Consider the following 16,963-nt stretch of genomic DNA (forward strand, 5'->3'; position numbering starts at 1 on the left):
ATGTTAATGCTAACAACCCCGGGGTCACCCCAGCATATCAGGTGCCCTGCACTGTGCTTCACAACCGAATCCATGTTAATGATAACAACCCCTGGGTCACCCCAGCAAGTCAGATGCACAGCACTGTGCTTGACAACCCAATCCATGTTAATGCTTACAAACCCCTGGGCCACCCCAGCATATCAGGTGCCCTGCACTATGCTTCACAACCCAATCCATGTTAATGCTAACAAGCCCAGGGTCACCCCAGCATATCAGGTGCCCTGCAGTGTGCTTAACAACCCAACACGTCTCCCCCCACATTTCGATGGGTGGGGGACACACTATCAAATGCGACACCGATCAATCGAATGTGCGGCACCGATCAATCGATTGTTCGACACCGATCAATCGAATGTGTGGCACCGATAATTACAATGTGCGACACCCATCAATCCAATGTGCGACACCCATCAATAGAATGAGCGACACCAATCAATCGAATGTGCGACACCAATCAATCGAATGTGCGACACCGATCAATCGAATGTGCGGCACCAATCAATCGAATGTTCGACACGGATCAATCGAATGTACGATACCCATTAATCGAAAGTGCGACACCGATCAATCGAATATGCGGCACCTATCAATCGAATGTACGATACCCATTAATAGAATGTTCGACACCATCAATCGAATGTGCGACCCATCAATCGAATGTTCGACCCATCAATCCAATGTTCGACACGGATCAATCGAATGTATGATACCGATCAATCGAATGTTCGACACTGATCACATGAATGTGCCACACCGATCAATCGAATATGCGGCACCTATCAATCGAATGTACGATACCCATTAATCGAATGTTCGACACCATCAATCGAATGTGCGACCCATCAATCGAATGTGCGGCACCGATCAATCGAATGTGCGACACCAATAATGGAATGTGCGACACCGATCAATCGAATGTTCGACACGGATCGATCGAATGTACGATACCCATTAATCCAATGTTCGACACCAATCAATCGAATGTGCCACACCGATCAATCGAATGTGCGGCACCGATCAATCGAATGTGCGACACGGATCAATCGAATGTGCAACACCGATCAATCGAATGTACGGCACCGATCAATCGAATGTGCGACACCGATCAATCGAATGTTCAAAACCAATCAATCGAATGTACGATACCCATCAATCGAATGTACGGTACCCATCAATCGAATTTGCTACACCGATCAATCGAATGTTCCACACGGATCAATCGAATGGACGATACCCATTAATCGAATGTACGATACCCATCAATCGAATTTGCGACACCGATCAATCGAATGTACCATACCCATTAATCGAATTTTCGACACGGATCTATCGAATGTACGATACCCATTGATCGAATGTGCGACACCGATCAATCGAATGTTCGGCACAGATCAATCGGATGTGCGACATCAATCGAATGTTCGGCACCGATCAATCGGATGTGCGACATCAATCGAATGCATGACACCGATCAATCGAATGTGCGACACCGATAATCGAATGTGCGACACCGATTAACCGAATGTACAATACCCATTAATCGAATATTCGACACCGATCAATCGAATGTGCGACAGCGATCAATCGAATGTGCGACACCGATAATGGAATGTGCGGCACCGATCAATCGAATGTTCGACACGGATCAATCGAATGTACGATACCCATTAATCCAATGTTCGACACCAATCAATCGAATGTGCCACACCGATCAATCGAATGTGCGGCACCGATCAATCGAATGTGCGACACGGATCAATCGAATGTGCAACACCGATCAATCGAATGTACGGCACCGATCAATCGAATGTGCGACACCGATCAATCGAATGTTCGACACCGATCAATCGAATGTACGATACCCATCAATCGAATGTACGGTACCCATCAATCGAATTTGCTACACCGATCAATCGAATGTTCCACACGGATCAATCGAATGGACGATACCCATTAATCGAATGTACGATACCCATCAATCGAATTTGCGACACCGATCAATCGAATGTACCATACCCATCAATCGAATTTTCGACACGGATCTATCGAATGTACGATACCCATTGATCGAATGTGCGACACCGATCAATCGAATGTTCGGCACAGATCAATCGGATGTGCGACATCAATCGAATGTTCGGCACCGATCAATCGGATGTGCGACATCAATCGAATGCATGACACCGATCAATCGAATGTGCGACACCGATAATCGAATGTGCGACACCGATTAACCGAATGTACGATACCCATTAATCGAATATTCGACACGGATCAATCGAATGTACGATACCCATTAATCGAATGTTCGACACCATCAATCGAATGTGCGACCCATCAATCGAATGTGCGACACCGATCAATCCAATGTTCGACACGGATCAATCGAATGTATGATACCGATCAATCGAATGTTCGACACTGATCACATGAATGTCCCACACTGATCAATCGAATATGCGACACCGATAATCGAATGTGCGACACTCATCAATCGAATGTTCGACACCGATCAATCGAATGTTCGACAGCGATAAATCGGATGTGCGACACCGATTAATCAAATGTAGGATACCCACTAATCAAATGTTCGACACGGATCACACGAATGTGCCACACCGATCAATCGAATGTGCGGCATCGATAAATCGAATGGTCGGCACCGATAAATCGAATGTGCCACACCGATCAATCGGATGTACGATACCCATTGATCGAATGAACGATACCCATTAATCGATGCGCAACACAGATCAATCGAAGGTGCGACAACGATCAATCGAATGTTCGATACCCATTAATCGAATTTTCGACACGGATCTATCGAATGTACGATACCCATTAATCGAGTATGCGGCACCGATCAATCGAATGTACGGCACCCATCAATCGAATTTGCGATACCCATCAATCGAATGTGCGGCACCGATCAATCGAATCTAATGTTCGACACGGATCAATCGAATGTGCCACAACGATCAATCGAATGTGCGTCACCGATAAATCGAATGTGCGACACTGATCAATCGAATGTGCGACACCCATCAATCGAATGTACGACACCCATCAATCTAATGTGCAACACCGATCAATCGAATGTTCGACACGTATCAATCGAATGTACGATACCCATCAATCGAATTTGCGACACCGATCAATCGAATGTACGATACCCATTAATCGAATTTTCGACACGGATCTATCGAATGTACGATACCCATTAATCGAGTATGCGGCACCGATCAATCGAATGTACGGCACCCATCAATCGAATTTGCGATACCCATCAATCGAATGTGCGACAGCGATAATTGAATGTGCGACACCGATCAATCGAATGTTCGGCACAGATCAATCGGGTGTGCGACATCAATCGAATGCATGACACCGATCAATCGAATGTGCGACACCGATAATCGAATGTGCGACACCGATTAATCGAATGTACGATACCCATTAATCGAATGTTCGACACCGATCAATCGAATGTGTGGCACCCATCAATCGAATGTGCGACACGGATCACAAGAATGTGCGACACCGATCAATCGAATGTGCCGCATCGATAAATCGAATGTGCGACACGGATCACACGAATTTGCAACACCGATCAATCGAATGTGCGACACCGATCAATCGAATGTGCCACACCGATCAATCGAATGTGTGACACGGATCACACGAATTTGCAACACCGATCAATCGAATGTACGGCACCGATCAATCGAATGTGCGACACCCATCAATCTAATGTGCGACACCGATCAATCGAATGTTCGACACCGATCAATCGAATGTGCGACACCGATAATCGAATGTGCGACACAGATCAATCGAATGTTCGGCACCGATCAATCGAATGTGCGGCACGGATCAATAGAATGTGCGACACCGATCAATCGAATGTGCGACACCCATCAATCGAATTTGCAACACCCATCAATCGAATGTGCGACATTGATCAATCGAATATTCGACACCGATCAATGGAATGTGCGGCACCGATCAATCAAATGTTCGACACCGATCAATCGAATGTGCGACACCGATCAATCGGATGTGCGACACCGATTAACCGAATGTACGATACCCATTAATCGAATATTCGACACCGATCAATCGAATGTGCGACAGCGATAATCGAATGTGCGACACCGATTAATCGAATATAGGATACCCACTAATCAAATGTTCGACACGGATCACAGGAATGTGCCACACCGATCAATCGAATGTGCGGCACGATCACACGAATGTGCCACCCCGATCAATCGAATGTGCGACACCGATCAATCAAATGTGCGACAGCCATCATTCTAATGTGCGACACCGATCAATTGAATGTGCGACACCGATCAATCGAATGTTCGACACCGATCAATCAACGTTCGACACCGATCAATGGAATTTTTGACACCGACCAATCGAATGTGCGACACCGATCAATCGAATGTGCGACACCGATCAATCGAATGTTTGACACCGATCAATCGAATGTGCGACACCCATCAATCTAATGTGTGACACCGATCAATTCAATTTGTGACACTGATCACTCGAATGTGCGGCACCGATCAATCGAATGTTCGACACCGATCAATCGAATGTTCGACACCGATCAATCGAATGTGCGACACCCATCAAGAGAATGTGCCACACCGATCAATCGAATGTGCCACACCCATCAATCGAATGTACGACACCCATCAATCTAATGTGCAACACCGATCAATCGAATGTTCGACACGTATCAATCGAATGTACGATACCCATCAATCAAATGTTCGATACCCATCAATCGAATGTGCGGCACCCATCAATCGAATGTGCGACACCGATCAATCGAATGTGCGGCACCGATCAATCGAATCTAATGTTCGACACGGATCAATCGAATGTGCCACAACGATCAATCGAATGTGCGTCACCGATAAATCGAATGTGCGACACCGATCAATCGAATATGCGTCACCGATCAATCGAATGTGAGACACGGATCACACGAATTTGCAACACCGATCAATCGAATGTACGACACCGAACAATCGAATGTTCGACACCGATCAATCTAATGTGCGACACAGATCACACGAATGTGCGACACCGATCAATCGAATGTGCGACACCCATCAATCGAATGTGTGACACCGATCAAGAGAATGTGCCACACCGATCAATCGAATGTACAGCACCGATAAATCGAATGTGCGACACGGATCACACGAATTTGCAACACCGATCAATCGAATGTACGACACCGATCGATCGAATGTGCGACACCCATCAATCTAATGTGCGACACCGATCAATCGAATGTTCGACACGGATCAATCGAATGTACGATACCCATCAATCAAATGTTCGATACCCATCAATCGAATTTGCGACACCAATCAATCGAATGTGCGACACCGATAATCGAATGTGCGACACCGATCAATCGAATGTTCGGCACCGATCAATCGAATGTGCGACACCCATCAATCGAATGTGCGACACCGATCAATCGAATGTTAGACACCGATCAATCGAATGTTCGACACCGATCAATCGAATGTTTGACACGGATCAACCGAATGTGTGGCACCCATCAATCGAATGTGCGACACCGATCAATCGAATGTGCGGCACCCATCAATCGAATGTGCGACACCGATCAATCGAATGTTCGGCACCAATCAATCGAATCGAATGTTCGACACGGATCAATCGAATGTGCCACAACCATCAATCGAATGTTTGACACGGATCAACCGAATGTGTGGCACCCATCAATCGAATGTGCGACACCGATCAATCGAATGTGCGGCACCCATCAATCGAATGTGCGACACCGATCAATCGAATGTTCGGCACCAATCAATCGAATCGAATGTTCGACACGGATCAATCGAATGTGCCACAACCATCAATCGAATGTGCGACACTGATCAATCGAATGTGCGACACCCATCAATCGAATGTACGACACCCATCAATCTAATGTGCAACACCGATCAATCGAATGTGCCGCATCGATAAATCGAATGTGCGACACGGATCAATCGAATGTGCGGCACCTATCAATCGAATGTACGATACCCATTAATCGAATGTGCGACACGGATCACACGAATTTGCAACACCGATCAATCGAATGTACGACACCGAACAATCGAATGTTCGACACCGATCAATCTAATGTGCGACACAGATCACACGAATGTGCGACACCGATCAATCGAATGTGCGACACCCATCAATCGAATGTGTGACACCGATCAAGAGAATGTGCCACACCGATCAATCGAATGTACAGCACCGATAAATCGAATGTGCGACACGGATCACACGAATTTTCAACACCGATCAATCGAATGTACGACACCGATCGATCGAATGTGCGACACCCATCAATCTAATGTGCGACACCGATCAATCGAATGTTCGACAGGGATCAATCGAATGTACGATACCCATCAATCAAATGTTCGATACCCATCAATCGAATTTGCGACACCAATCAATCGAATGTGCGACACCGATAATCGAATGTGCGACACCGATCAATCGAATGTTCGGCACCGATCAATCGAATGTGCGACACCCATCAATCGAATGTGCGACACCGATCAATCGAATGTTAGACACCGATCAATCGAATGTTCGACACCGATCAATCGAATGTTTGACACGGATCAACCGAATGTGTGGCACCCATCAATCGAATGTGCGACACCGATCAATCGAATGTGCGGCACCCATCAATCGAATGTGCGACACCGATCAATCGAATGTTCGGCACCAATCAATCGAATCGAATGTTCGACACGGATCAATCGAATGTGCCACAACCATCAATCGAATGTTTGACACGGATCAACCGAATGTGTGGCACCCATCAATCGAATGTGCGACACCGATCAATCGAATGTGCGGCACCCATCAATCGAATGTGCGACACCGATCAGTCGAATGTTCGGCACCAATCAATCGAATCGAATGTTCGACACGGATCAATCGAATGTGCCACAACCATCAATCGAATGTGCGACACTGATCAATCGAATGTGCGACACCCATCAATCGAATGTGCAACACCGATCAATCGAATGTACGGCACCCATCAATCGAATTTGCGATACCCATCAATCGAATGTGCGACAGCGATAATCGAATGTGCGACACCGATCAATCGAATGTTCGGCACAGATCAATCGGATGTGCGACATCAATCGAATGCATGACACCGATCAATCGAATGTGCGACACCGATAATCGAATGTGCGACACCGATTAATCGAATGTACGATACCCATTAATCGAATGTTCGACACAGATCAATCGAATGTGTGGCACCCATCAATCGAATGTGCGACACGGATCACAAGAATGTGCAAACCGATCAATCGAATGTGCCGCATCGATAAATCGAATGTGCGACACGGATCACACGAATTTCCAACACCGATCAATCGAATGTGCGACACCCATCAAGAGAATGTGTCACACCGATCAATCGAATGTTCGGCACCGATCAATCGAATGTTCGACACCGATCAATCGAATGTGCGGCACCGATCAATCGAATGTTCCACACGGATCAATCGAATGTACGATACCCATTAATCGAATGTACGATACCCATCAATCGAATTTGCGACACCGATCGATCGAATGTACAATACCCATTAATCGAATTTTCGACACGGATCTATCGAATGTACGATACCCATTGATCGAATGTGCGACACCGATCAATCGAATGTGCCACACCGATCAATCGAATGTGCGACACGGATCACACGAATTTGCAACACCGATCAATCGAATGTACGGCACCGATCAATCGAATGTGCGACACCCATCAATCTAATGTGCGACACCGATAAATCGAATGTTCGACACGGATCAATCGAATGTACGATACCCATCAATCAAATGTACGATACCCATCAATCGAATTTGCGACACCGATCAATCGAATGTGCGACACCGATAATCGAATGTGTGACAACGAATAATCGAATGTGCCACACCGATCAATCGAATGTGCCACACCGATAAATCGAATGTGCGACACGGATCGCACGAATTTGCAACACCGATCAATCGAATGTACGGCACCGATCAATCGAATGTGCGACACCCATCAATCGAATGTGCCACACCGATCAATCGAATGTGCCACACCGATCAATCGAATGTGCGACACGGATCACACGAATTTGCAACACGGATCAATCGAATGTACGATACCCATCAATCAAATGTACGATACCCATCAATCGAATTTGCGACACCGATCAATCGAATGTGCGACACCGATAATCGAATGTGCGACACCGATCAATCGAATGTGCGGCACCGATCAGTCGGATATACAGCACCCATCAATGGAATGTGCCACACCGATCAATCGAATGTGCGGCACCGATAAATCGAATGTGCGACACTGATCAATCGAATGTGCGACACCCATCAATCGAATGTACGACACCCATCAATCTAATGTGCAACACCGATCAATCGAATGTTCGACACGTATCAATCGAATGTACGATACCCATTAATCGAATGTACGATACCCATCAATCGAATTTGCGACACCGATCAATCGAATGTACGATACCCATTAATCGAATTTTCGACACGGATCTATCGAATGTACGATACCCATTAATCGAGTATGCGGCACCGATTAATCGAATGTACGGCACCCATCAATCGAATTTGCGATACCCATCAATCGAATGTGCGACAGCGATAATCAAATGTGCGACACCGATCAATCGAATGTTCGGCACCAATCAATCGGATGTGCGGCACCCATCAATCGAATTTGCCACACCCATCAATCGAATGTGTGACACCGATCAATCGAATGTTCGGCACCAATCAATCGGATGTGCGGCACCCATCAATCGAATTTGCCACACCCATCAATCGAATGTGCGACACCGATCAATCGAATGTGCGTCACCGATCAATCGAATGTGAGACACCTATCAATCGAATGTGCGGCACCGATCAATCGAATGTGAGACACCGATCAATCGAATGTGAGACACCGATCAATCGAATGTGAGACACCTATCAATCGAATGTGCGGCACCGATCAATCGAATGTGAGACACCGATCATTGGAATGTGCGGCAACGATCAATCGAATGTGCGGCACCGATCAATCGAATGTTCGACACAGATCAATCGAATGTTCGATACCCATTAATCGAATGTTCGACACCGATCAATCGAATGTTTGACACCCATCAATCTAATGTGCGACACCGAGCAATCGAATGTTCGACAGCGATCAATCGAATGTGCGACACGGATCACACGAATGTGCGACACCGATCAATCTAATATGCGACACCCATCAATCGAATGTGCGAGACGGATCAATCGAATGTGCGACACCGATCAATCGAATGTTCGACACCGATCAATCAATGTGCGGCACCGATCAATCGAATGTTCGTCACGGATCAATCGAATGTACGATACCCATTAATCGAATGTACGATACCCATCAATCGAATTGGCGACACCGATTAATCGAATGTACGATACCCATTAATCGAATTTTCGACACGGATCAATCGAATGTACGATACCCATTATTCGAATGTGCGACACCGATCAATCGAATCTGAAGCACCCATCAATCGAATTTGCGATACCCATCAATCGAATGTGCGACAGCGATAATCGAATGTGCGACACCGATCAATCGAATGTTCGGCACAGATCAATCGGATGTGCGATATCAATCGAATGTTCGACACCCATCAATCGGATGTGCGACATCAATCGAATGTTCGACACCGATCAATCGGATGTGCGACATCAATCGAATGCATGACACCGATCAATCGAATGTGCGACACCGATAAATTGAATGTTCGACACCGATCAATCGGATGTGCGGCACCGATCAATCGAATGTTCCACACGGATCAATCGAATGTACGATACCCATTAATCGAATGTACGATACCCATCAATCGAATTTGCGACACCGATCAATCGAATGTACAATACCCATTAATCGAATTTTCGACACGGATCTATCGAATGTACGATACCCATTGATCGAATGTGCGACACCGATCAATCGAATGTGCCACACCGATCAATCGAATGTGCGACACGGATCACACGAATTTGCAACACCGATCAATCGAATGTACGGCACCGATCAATCGAATGTGCGACACCCATCAATCTAATGTGCGACACCGATAAATCGAATGTTCGACACGGATCAATCGAATGTACGATACCCATCAATCAAATGTACGATACCCATCAATCGAATTTGCGACACCGATCAATCGAATGTGCGACACCGATAATCGAATGTGCGACACCGATCAATCGAATGTGCGGCACCGATCAGTCGGATATACGGCACCCATCAATCGAATGTGCCACACCGATCAATCGAATGTGCGGCACCGATAAATCGAATGTGCGACACTGATCAATCGAATGTGCGACACCCATCAATCGAATGTACGACACCCATCAATCTAATGTGCAACACCGATCAATCGAATGTTCGACACGTATCAATCGAATGTACGATACCCATTAATCGAATGTACGATACCCATCAATCGAATTTGCGACACCGATCAATCGAATGTACGATACCCATTAATCGAATTTTCGACACCGATCAATCGAATGTGCGGCAACGATCAATCGAATGTGCGGCACCGATCAATCGAATGTTCGACACAGATCAATCGAATGTTCGATACCCATTAATCGAATGTTCGACACCGATCAATCGAATGTTTGACACCCATCAATCTAATGTGCGACACCGAGCAATCGAATGTTCGACAGCGATCAATCGAATGTGCGACACGGATCACACGAATGTGCGACACCGATCAATCTAATATGCGACACCCATCAATCGAATGTGCGAGACGGATCAATCGAATGGGCGACACCGATCAATCGAATGTTCGACACCGATCAATCAATGTGTGACACCGATCAATCGAATGTGCGACAGCGATCAATCGAATGTGCGACACCCATCAATCTAATGTGCGACACCGATCAATCGAATGTGCGACACGGATCAATCGAATGTGCGACACCGATCAATCGAATGTGCCACACCGATCAATCGAATGTGCCGCACCGATCAATCGAATGTGCGACACGGATCAATCGAATGTGCCATCCCGATCAATCGAATGTGCGACACCGATCAATCGAATGTGCGACACCGATCAATCGAATGTGCGGCACCGATCAATCGAATGTTCGACACCAATCAATCGAATGTTCGACACCGATCAATCGAATGTGCGACACCGATCACACGAATGTGCCACCCCGATCAATCGAATGTTCGACACGGATCACACGAATGTGCGACACCGATCAATCGAAAGTGTGACACCCATCAATCGAATGTACGATACCCATTAATCGAATGTTCGACACTGATCAATCGAATGTGCGACACCCATCAATCTAATGTGCGACACCGAACAATCGAATGTTCGACACCGATCAATCGAATGTGCGACACGGATCAATCGAATGTGCGGCACCGATAAATCGAATGTGCGACACGGATCACACGAATGTGCCACCCCGATCAATTGAATGTGCGACACCGATCAATCGAATGTTCGACACCGATCAATCGAATGTGCGGCACCGATCAATCGAATGTGCGGCACCGATCAATCGAATGTTTGTCACGGATCAATCGAATGTACGATACCCATTAATCGAATGTACGATACCCATCAATCGAATTGGCGACACCGATTAATCGAATGTACGATACCCATTAATCGAATTTTCGACACGGATCAATCGAATGTACGATACCCATTAATCGAATGTGCGACACCGATCAATCGAATCTGCGGCACCCATCAATCGAATTTGCGATACCCATCAATCGAATGTGCGACAACGATAATCGAATGTGCGACACCGATCAATCGAATGTTCGGCACAGATCAATCGGATGTGCGATATCAATCGAATGTTCGACACCCATCAATCGGATGTGCGACATCAATCGAATGTTCGACACCGATCAATCGAATGTTTGACACCGATCAATCGAATGTACGATACCCATTAATCGAATGTACGATACCCATCAATCGAATTTGCGACACCGATCAATCGAATGTACAATACCCATTAATCGAATTTTCGACACGGATCTATCGAATGTACGATACCCATTGATCGAATGTGCGACACCGATCAATCGAATGTGCCACACCGATCAATCGAATGTGCGACACGGATCACACGAATTTGCAACACCGATCAATCGAATGTACGGCACCGATCAATCGAATGTGCGACACCCATCAATCTAATGTGCGACACCGATAAATCGAATGTTCGACACGGATCAATCGAATGTACGATACCCATCAATCAAATGTACGATACCCATCAATCGAATTTGCGACACCGATCAATCGAATGTGCGACACCGATAATCGAATGTGCGACACCGATCAATCGAATGTGCGGCACCGATCAGTCGGATATACGGCACCCATCAATCGAATGTGCCACACCGATCAATCGAATGTGCGGCACCGATAAATCGAATGTGCGACACTGATCAATCGAATGTGCGACACCCATCAATCGAATGTACGACACCCATCAATCTAATGTGCAACACCGATCAATCGAATGTTCGACACGTATCAATCGAATGTACGATACCCATTAATCGAATGTACGATACCCATCAATCGAATTTGCGACACCGATCAATCGAATGTACGATACCCATTAATCGAATTTTCGACACCGATCAATCGAATGTGCGGCAACGATCAATCGAATGTGCGGCACCGATCAATCGAATGTTCGACACAGATCAATCGAATGTTCGATACCCATTAATCGAATGTTCGACACCGATCAATCGAATGTTTGACACCCATCAATCTAATGTGCGACACCGAGCAATCGAATGTTCGACAGCGATCAATCGAATGTGCGACACGGATCACACGAATGTGCGACACCGATCAATCTAATATGCGACACCCATCAATCGAATGTGCGAGACGGATCAATCGAATGGGCGACACCGATCAATCGAATGTTCGACACCGATCAATCAATGTGTGACACCGATCAATCGAATGTGCGACAGCGATCAATCGAATGTGCGACACCCATCAATCTAATGTGCGACACCGATCAATCGAATGTGCGACACGGATCAATCGAATGTGCGACACCGATCAATCGAATGTGCCACACCGATCAATCGAATGTGCCGCACCGATCAATCGAATGTGCGACACGGATCAATCGAATGTGCCATCCCGATCAATCGAATGTGCGACACCGATCAATCGAATTTTCGACACCGATCAATCGAATGTTTGACACCGATCAATCGAATGTTCGGCACAGATCAATCTAATGTTCGATACCCATTAATCGAATGTGCGACACCCATCAGTTGATTTTGAAACCGATCAATCGAATGTGCGACACCGATCAATCGAATATGCGACACCGATCAATCGAATGTGCGACACCCATCAATCTAATGTGCGACACCGATCAATGGAATGTTCGACACCGATCAATCGAATGTGTGGCACCGATCAATCGAATGTGAGACACCGATCAATCGAATGTGCGGCAACGATCAATCGAATGTGCGGCACCGATCAATCGAATGTTCGACACCAATCAATCGAATGTTCGACACCGATCAATCGAATGTGCGACACCGATCACACGAATGTGCCACCCCGATCAATCGAATGTTCGACACGGATCACACGAATGTGCGACACCGATCAATCGAAAGTGTGACACCCATCAATCGAATGTACGATACCCATTAATCGAATGTTCGACACTGATCAATCGAATGTGCGACACCCATCAATCTAATGTGCGACACCGAACAATCGAATGTTCGACACCGATCAATCGAATGTGCGACACGGATCAATCGAATGTGCGGCACCGATAAATCGAATGTGCGACACGGATCACACGAATGTGCCACCCCGATCAATTGAATGTGCGACACCGATCAATCGAATGTTCGACACCGATCAATCGAATGTGCGGCACCGATCAATCGAATGTGCGGCACCGATCAATCGAATGTTTGTCACGGATCAATCGAATGTACGATACCCATTAATCGAATGTACGATACCCATCAATCGAATTGGCGACACCGATTAATCGAATGTACGATACCCATTAATCGAATTTTCGACACGGATCAATCGAATGTACGATACCCATTAATCGAATGTGCGACACCGATCAATCGAATCTGCGGCACCCATCAATCGAATTTGCGATACCCATCAATCGAATGTGCGACAACGATAATCGAATGTGCGACACCGATCAATCGAATGTTCGGCACAGATCAATCGGATGTGCGATATCAATCGAATGTTCGACACCCATCAATCGGATGTGCGACATCAATCGAATGTTCGACACCGATCAATCGAATGTGCGACACCGATCAATCGAATGTTCGACACCGATCAATCGGATGTGCGGCACCGATCAATCGAATGTTCCACACGGATCAATCGAATGTACGATACCCATTAATCGAATGTACGATACCCATCAATCGAATTTGCGACACCGATCAATCGAATGTACAATACCCATTAATCGAATTTTCGACACGGATCTATCGAATGTACGATACCCATTGATCGAATGTGCGACACCGATCAATCGAATGTGCCACACCGATCAATCGAATGTGCGACACGGATCACACGAATTTGCAACACCGATCAATCGAATGTACGGCACCGATCAATCGAATGTGCGACACCCATCAATCTAATGTGCGACACCGATAAATCGAATGTTCGACACGGATCAATCGAATGTACGATACCCATCAATCAAATGTACGATACCCATCAATCGAATTTGCGACACCGATCAATCGAATGTGCGACACCGATAATCGAATGTGTGACAACGATCAATCGAATGTGCCACACCGATAAATCGAATGTGCGACACCCATCAATCGAACTTGCGACACCGATCAATCGAATGTGCCACACCGATAAATCGAATGTGCGACACGGATCGCACGAATTTGCAACACCGATCAATCGAATGTACGGCACCGATCAATCGAATGTGCGACACCCATCAATCGAATGTGCCACACCGATCAATCGAATGTGCCACACCGATCAATCGAATGTGCGACACGGATCACACGAATTTGCAACACGGATCAATCGAATGTACGATACCCATCAATCAAAAGTACGATACCCATCAATCGAATTTGCGACACCGATCAATCGAATGTGCGACACCGATAATCGAATGTGCGACACCGATCAATCGAATGTGCGGCACCGATCAGTCGGATATACGGCACCCATCAATCGAATGTGCCACACCGATCAATCGAATGTGCGGCAGCGATAAATCGAATGTGCGACACTGATCAATCTAATGTGCAACACCGATCAATCGAATGTTCGACACGTATCAATCGAATGTACGATACCCATTAATCGAATGTACGATACCCATCAATCGAATTTGCGACACCGATCAATCGAATGTACGATACCCATTAATCGAATTTTCGACACGGATCTATCGAATGTACGATACCCATTAATCGAGTATGCGGCACCGATTAATCGAATGTACGGCACCCATCAATCGAATTTGCGATACCCATCAATCGAATGTGCGACAGCGATAATCGAATGTGCGACACCGATCAATCGAATGTTCGGCACCAATCAATCGGATGTGCGGCACCCATCAATCAAATTTGCCACACCCATCAATCGAATGTGTGACACCGATCAATCGAATGTTCGGCACCAATCAATCGGATGTGCGGCACCCATCAATCGAATTTGAGACACCCATCAATCGAATGTGCGACACCGATCAATCGAATGTGCGTCACCGATCAATCGAATGTGAGACACCTATCAATCGAATGTGCGGCACCGATCAATCGAATGTGAGACACCGATCAATCGAATGTGAGACACCGATCAATCGAATGTGAGACACCTATCAATCGAATGTGCGGCACCGATCAATCGAATGTGAGACACCGATCAATCGAATGTGCGGCACGCATCAATCGAATGTGCGGCACCGATCAATCGAATGTTCGACACAGATCAATCGAATGTTCGATACCCATTAATCGAATGTTCGACACCGATCAATCGAATGTTCGACACCCATCAATCAAATGTGCGACACCGAGCAATCGAATGTTCGACAGCGATCAATCGAATGTGCGACACGGATCACACGAATTTGCGACACCGATCAATCTAATATGCGACACCCATCAATCGAATGTGCGAGACGGATCAATCGAATGTGCGACACCGATCAATCGAATGTTCGACACCGATCAATCAATGTGTGACACCGATCAATCGAATGTGCGACAGCGATCAATCGAATGTGCGACACCCATCAATCTAATGTGCGACACCGATCAATCGAATGTGCGACACGGATCAATCGAATGTGCGACACCGATCAATCGAATGTGCCACACCGATCAATCGAATGTGCGACACCGATCAATCTAATGTGAGACACCGATCAATCGAATGTGCGGCACCGATCAATCGAATGTTCGACACCGATCAATCGAATGTTCGACACCGATCAATCGAATGTGCGACACCGATCACACGAATGTGCCACCCCGATCAATCGAATGTTCCACACGGATCACACGAATGTGCGACACCGATCAATCGAATGTGCGACACCCATCAATCGAATGTTCGGCACCGATCAATCGAATGTGCGGCACGGATCAATAGAATGTGCGACACCGATCAATCGAATGTGCGACACCCATTAATCGAATTTGCCACACCCATCAATCAAATGT

General features: G+C 46.2%; 1 long non-coding RNA gene across 1 annotated transcript in view; it reads right to left on the reverse strand.

The window, feature by feature from the left end:
* Nucleotides 1-16,963, reverse strand: part of LOC139967266 (uncharacterized) — a 386,449-nt gene that overhangs the window by 228,036 nt on the left and 141,450 nt on the right. The gene's annotated exons all lie outside the window — the stretch shown is intronic.

The sequence above is a fragment of the Apostichopus japonicus genome, chromosome 5, assembly GCF_037975245.1.
Source record: "Apostichopus japonicus isolate 1M-3 chromosome 5, ASM3797524v1, whole genome shotgun sequence".
Taxonomy (NCBI): Eukaryota; Metazoa; Echinodermata; class Holothuroidea; order Aspidochirotida; family Stichopodidae; genus Apostichopus; species Apostichopus japonicus.